A 7,320-nucleotide genomic window follows, 5' to 3' on the forward strand; every position below is an offset into this window, starting at 1 on the left:
CTCTTAGCGAGCGTGGAATTGCCCCAGCAGGTCCCAAAGTCATGCCAATACGTTACTAAGTCACATCTTTCAAAGCCAATATCTCCCGAACCGAGGTGGTTAAAGCTCAACTTGAGTTCGGAAAATGTAGATATTGACGAGGAGAACAAGAAACAGCACACACAAAGTCGCTCCTATTGTAAAAAGTAATTTTAATATTTGAATGTTCCCTCCACACTAATCTCTCATATCTAGTTCCATGTCATGAATGCTGTATTCCTCATACTTCCTGTGTAGTTTACATCCTGTACGGAAAAAGAAAAGAATGAATAAAGCACTTCCGTGTGAACTGTGAATCGTGCTCGTTGTTCTTGTGCCTCTCCCAAACTTATCTGGATTAATCCTGCTCAATCTAGTGATAAAACCAACAGGTTATGGGCCCAGCATCGCTACAACTGCGCAGAGAGGCAATAGACATAAAAAAAGGTGATAAGGAAGTCCAAGTCTGATAGTCTTTATCAAGAAATCAGACACGGCGGTGAAGAGGTTAAGACCACCACGCCAAAAACTCAATCAAGATGCCTAATACCGAAAGGCAAACGAGTCAAGACTCAAGTGCGACCCAGGCCACCACCGTCGTGGTACAGCAGACTGTCGCAGGCACTATAAAGCTCAAAGGAGCCTCCAACTGGGCAGACTGGAAATTCATAATGGAGATGCAGCTGCAGTGCGACAAGTTGATGCCGTACATCCTGCAGCGCACCAGTGACGCCGATCTAGACAACCCAGCCTCGGATGGCTACGAGCAAGATTTTCGAGCCCGGATGGCGATCGTCAAGGGGCTGAGCGAGGAGCTCATAATCCATGTCAGAACGCGCAAGACGGCATTCGACATGTGGAGCACACTCTGCTCCACCTTCGAAGACAAAGGGGTTCACCAGCGGATCGCTCTCACCAACAAACTGCTGGCCACCAAACAGGCAAGTTTTGGGACGCTGGCGGAATACGTGATGGAGGCAAGGAATCTAGTGGACCAGATTGCCGCCACCGGCAAGCCAATCGACGACGAGTTCGCCGCTATACTGCTTCTACAAAATCTTGGGAAGAGTTACAGTGTGCTGAGACAGCTCACGGAGAAAACATGTGTGGTCAAAGTTGGTGATGACACCACCATCAAGTTTGAAGATGTGTGTGCAGTGCTGCAAAAAGAGTCCCAGAGAGAAGCAGCCGAAGGGGGGCTCGACTCCGCGTCGGCGCGCTTTGCCGGGCCGTATTTCAAACGTGGCGCGGATGGCGGCGACAACATCCAAGAAGGCGGTGGACCAGCAAGCGGCAACAAGCAACATGGCGGCCCTCAGCAGACGACGTACTCAAAGAAGAGAGTGCAGTGCAAGACCTGCTCCAAGTTCCACCTGGGACGATGCCGGCTCCTGGACAACGCCCAGCAGGTTTCTGCCGACGAGGAGAAGAAAGAAGAAAGCTCGGGTCCGGGTCCAAAGACCTGGAGCATTGGCACGGCGCGGCTGGCAGCCAAGGCTGCTAGTCAACAAACCAGTGATTGTGCATCAAAGAAAAATAAAACTTTGGAAATGTATTTTGACTCTGGTGCTTTTGAGACCATGATTAACAAAAGGGAGGTGATGCATGAATACAGGGGGTGCGAAACACTGACTATTGAATGTGCAGGTAAAGAAAAACTCTATGTCGAAGGAAAAGGAGACATCAGTGTGAGTGAAACTAGTGGACTTGAGGCCATAAAAAATGTGTACTATGTGCCAGGATTGTCAGACAACCTACTGTCAGTAAGTAGTGTTGGCAGGTCAGGATTCATATCAATTTTCGACGACAAGACCTGTGGAATCTTTAGGAAGGAGGATGTAGTAGTTGTGGGTAAGCCACTGCTGTCTGGAATCGAGAGAAATGGTACGTACAGAATTACTGTTGGTCTGAGGGAGTTTAGTGCATTGAAGGCAGGGCATTCAGCGCCATTTGACATGTGGCATAAAAGGTTAGGACACTTAGGAAAAACAAATGTAGAGCTGATGTCAAAAGGTTTGGTGAAGGGCATGGAGAAAATGAATGTCCCTGACGCAGTCTGCACAGTCTGTGTAAAAGCCAAGCAAACAAGGGCATCCTTCCAGGGTAAACAAGTACAGAGGTCAAGTGATATTCTGGGGTTAGTACACTCAGACTTGTGCTCCATGGGGACTGTAAGCCTGGGTGGGCATAAACATTTTATAACATTCATTGATGACAGGACAAGGTATACTTTTGTGGGACTCCTAAAAACAAAAGAATCAAGGGAAGTACTGGATCTTTTCAAGGAATACAAAACCTTGGTAGAGAAACAGACAGGATCAAAAATTAAAGCGATTCGTTCAGATAATGGAGGAGAATATGAGTCACATATCTTTGACGATTACCTTAAATCTGAGGGGATAGTCCATGAGTTCACCATACCCCATACTCCTGAGCAGAATGGAGTGGCAGAACGGGCAAATAGAACGCTGCAGGAGAAAACTAGGGCCATGCTCAAAGAATCAAATTTGAGTGACAGCTACTGGGGAGAGGCGCTGCTCACAGCCGTCTACTTAAAGAATATTTCACCTACCAAAGCAGTGAGTGGAATGGTACCGTTCGAAGCATGGACAAAGGTCAAACCAGATGTGAGTAACCTAAGGGTGTTTGGTTGCCAGGCCTTCGTGCATGTGCCTAAAAATAAGAGCAAAAAATTGGGGGATAGAGGGAAAGCCTGTATTTTTGTGGGGTACTGCGAGGACCAAAAAGGTTACAGGCTGATTGACCCAGACGAGCCAAGAAAAGTTTTCGGTGCCATTAGTGTTGTTTTTGACGAAACAGTCTTCCCGGGCACTTCAAGAAAAGGGGAAACAAGAGCAAAAACTGCTTCTAGTGTGGGTTCTACGTCTATTCAACTGGGTTCAGGCAAGTTACGGGGTGAGAGTGGCAACAAAGGCCAAGAGGATGAAAATAATACCGACAGTGACATAGAAGGCGAAAGCAGTGAAGGAAACACTGATAGTAGCATTACAAGCACAGAAGGAAGTGAAGAGAGTAATGAAAGTGAAGAAAGCAGTAGCGTAGGCACAGAAGAGACTGAAGGGAGTAATGTCAACACTGATCAAAATAGTAGTGTGGACACAGTGGAAGACAGTGATGTAACAGAGACCTACACCTCAACCAGTGTAGAAAGGGTTGAACGGGGGGGAAACTCAACAGAGAGTGAGGAAGACGAGCAACTCACCAAGAGGTACCCCGCTCGAGATAGGAAGCCTAAGGATTTTGGACCAGGGTTTGTGAGCTATAAGGCTGCTGGGAGCAGACTGCCAGCGGAACCTGAATTTTTTAGGGATGTTGCGGAGAGACCAGACTGTGAGCAGTGGAAGTCAGCTATGGATGAAGAAATCAATAGTTTTAAAATCAACAGTGTGTATGAATTAGTTGACAGACCTCCCAAAGCAAATGTAGTAAAATGCAGATGGGTTTATAAAGCAAAAATGAATGCTGAAGGTTTTTTGGAAAGGAATAAGGCAAGGCTTGTTGCAAAGGGTTTTTCTCAAAGGTATGGCCAAGACTATGATGAGACTTTCGCTCCTGTGGTGAGATCGGAGAGCATTAGGCTGCTCATTGCCCTCTCCAATGAGCTGAACTATAGCATGACACATCTGGATGTATGTACAGCTTTTTTTAAAAGGTGACTTGGAGGAGACTGTGTATATGGAGCAACCAGAGGGGTATGTGGATGAGGAATCCCCAAACAAAGTCTGGAAACTGTCCAAGGCCATTTATGGCCTGAAACAGGCGTCTAGAGCCTGGAACATAAAAGTTCATGAGGCACTTGTAGAATTAGGGTATCATAGATCCAGATGTGACCCATGTGTCTATATTAAGAATAAAGGTCAAGGCAAACTGTGTTATGTGGCCATCCATGTGGATGATCTGTTTGTGTTTGGCAGTGATGTGGATGAAGAGAGCACCCTAAAGTGTGAGTTGTCTAGAAGATTCTCCATCAGAGATCTGGGGGCACTTAAGCTGTTCCTGGGAGTCTCAGTGAGGAGAGATATAGAAAAAGGGGAAATCAAACTGTCTCAAGAAATGTACCTAGACAAAGTAATTGCCAGATTTAATGCTGAAAGGGATTGTATTTACAAGTCTCCGATTGAGCATGGAATGCACCTTACAAAAAATGAAGATCAGATGCCCGAGGTTCCGTATCAGAGTCTAATAGGTTCTCTTATGTATCTTAGTCTTTGGACACGGCCAGATATTACTCAGGCCGTAAATTACCTGAGTCAATTTAATAACAGCTATGACATGAGACACTGGTACAGTGCTCGACGAATTCTGGGATATCTGAGAGGGAGTAGAGACAAGGGAATAAATTATTCCAGGACTGGCTGTGCTGATTTGACAGCATACTGTGATTCTGACTGGGCAAATGACAGGGTGGATCGAAGGTCCTACTCTGGGTACCTGTTTCTGGCAAGTAGTGGGCCTGTCTCATGGAACTGTAAAAAACAAAAAACAGTGGCGCAGTCCAGTACTGAGAGCGAATATGTCTCTTTGGCTGCAGCAGCTAATGAAGCTATATATCTAAAAAACCTGCTGTTTGAATTAGGAAGGCCTCATGGAACGGTAAAAGTGAGATGTGATAACATGGGTGCCATTTTCCTGTCTAAAAACAATGCTTTTCAGCCCAGGACAAAGCATATTGATGTGAAGTACCACTTTATCAGGGAACTGACGGAGGAAAAAATTATCAGTCCTGAGTATGTAAATACAAAAATGCAACTGGCTGACATCTTCACCAAGCCATTGCCAGGGCCAACATTCATAGATATGGTAAAGAAGATTGGGGTCTATTAAGAGATATTAAAATTAAGGGGGTGTATTGTAAAAAGTAATTTTAATATTTGAATGTTCCCTCCACACTAATCTCTCATATCTAGTTCCATGTCATGAATGCTGTATTCCTCATACTTCCTGTGTAGTTTACATCCTGTACGGAAAAAGAAAAGAATGAATAAAGCACTTCCGTGTGAACTGTGAATCGTGCTCGTTGTTCTTGTGCCTCTCCCAAACTTATCTGGATTAATCCTGCTCAATCTAGTGATAAAACCAACAGCTCCGACGTAGGAAAGTTTGAATTTTGGTGTCCTAAGGTCTAGGGATGGCTCCGGTATTTTACTCGTCGGTATTTTTGATATTAAACCGGTATTTTTGGTATTAAACCAGTATTTTTGGTATTAAACCGGTATTTTTGGCATTAAACCGGTAATAAACCGGAGTAAAATTATCACTTTAGAGTGGTATTTTACTATTTTTCATCAAATAATGGTAAAACTGTGAAAAACAGCCAAATTCAGTGGTTTATATGGTGCTGCTTCCCGTCTCATACCACAAAGCCCATTGCGGGGCTCACGGGGCGCACTGCACGAACAAAGATTCCACAAATCATCAGGGTGCGTAAATGAAACGATTTCTCAGAGATCTATCATCAACTTATAACAAGCGATTCGACTGGATAAGAAGAACAAAAAGTCTTTAAAGGGGCATAAAATCGGATTTTAAATGGCAATGCGATGGTCCATCTCTATCTCCCGAAGAAAGTGACACGAGAAGTGGCTATCGGAGTCTTTTCCTTCAGTATGACGAAAAGAAAGTAAATCGGCCAGGCAGGTTAACGTAAGGCAACAAACAAAATTTCAGTTATTGTCAAAGTCCGGGACTGACAAGGGGGTATGAATGGCCCTAAATTAGCTTAAAATCAGAATCTGGGTTGAACTAGGCCATTACCCATTATTTTTAAGAAAAATAGAATAATACTAAAAATACCCAAAAATACCGTAAAATACCGTTTTAAACCGGTATTATATTTGGTTTTAAACCGAAAAAAATACCGGTATTTTACCATCCCTACTAAGGTCATACGCATGCGTTACAAAGTCGTATCTTTGAAAGCCAATATCTCCCGAACCGAGGTGGTCAAAGCTCAACTTGAGTTCAGAAAATGTAGATATTGACGAGGAGAACAAGAAACAGTACAGACAAGGTCGCCGCGACGCAGGAAAGTTTGAATTTTGGAGTCCCAAAGTCATAAGCATGCGTTACAAAGTCGTATCTATGAAAGCCGATATCTCCCGAACCGAGGAGGTTAAAGTTCAACTTGTGTTCGGAAAATGTAGATATTGACGAGGAGAACAAGAACCAGTACACACAAGGTCGCTCCGACGCGGGAAAGTTTCAATTTTGGTGTCCCAAGGTCATAAGCATGCGTTACAAAGTCGTATCTTTGAAAGCCGATATCTCCCGAACCGAGGAGGTTAAGGTTCAACTTGAGTTCGGAAAATGTAGATATTGACGAGGAGAACAAGAACCAGTACACACAAGGTCGCTCCGACGCGGGAAAGTTTGAATTTTGGTGTCCCAAAGTCATAAGCATGCGTTACAAAGTCGTATTTTTGAAAGCCAATATCTGCCGAACCGAGGTGGTTAAAGCTTAACTTGAGTTCGGAAAATGTAGATATTGACGAGGAGAACAAGAAACAGTACACACAAGGTCACTCCGACGCAGGAAAGTTTGAATTTTGGTGTCACAATGTCATAAGCATGCGTTACAAAGTCGTATCTTTGAAAGCCAATATCTCCCGAACCGAGGAGGTTAAAGTTCGACTTGAGTTCGGAAAATGTAGATATTGGCGAGGAGAACAAGATCCAGTACACACAAGGTCGCTCCGACGCGGGAAAGTTTGAATTTTGGTGTCCCAAAGTCATAAGCATGCGTTACAAAGTCGTATCTTTGAAAGCCAATATCTCCCGAACCGAGGTGGTTAAAGTTCAACTTGAGTTCGGAAAAGGTAGATATTGATGAGGAGAACAAGTAACAGTACAGACAAGGTCGCCCCGACGCTGGAAAGTTTGAGTTTTGGTGTCCCAAAGTCATAAGCATGCGTTACAAAGTCGTATCTTTGAAAGCCAATATTTCCCGAACCGAGGTGGTTTAAGCTCAACTTGATTTCGGAAAATGTAGATATTGACGAGGAGAATAAGAAACAGCACACACAATGTCGCTCTGCATGATTTTTACCGTTTTTCGGTAAGTATAGTCCGTTTGCATGCGGTATGCCTATTTGGGATTTTTGTGGCCACAATTTTGTGGCCACAATCACGCTCGTTTATATTGTTAGGATACGCGCTTGGTTTTTGGACTCGAGAGTAAAAGCACGCTGACACCTTCATTTGTGTATAGTAGTTTTAAGTATGTTTCAAGTGTGAAGGTATCATCTGCTAAAAATTGCTGACCCACAATTGGTTCTAGAAATT

Source organism: Thrips palmi, unplaced genomic scaffold (assembly GCF_012932325.1).
Source record: "Thrips palmi isolate BJ-2018 unplaced genomic scaffold, TpBJ-2018v1 HiC_scaffold_3, whole genome shotgun sequence".
NCBI classification, from domain to species: Eukaryota; Metazoa; Arthropoda; class Insecta; order Thysanoptera; family Thripidae; genus Thrips; species Thrips palmi.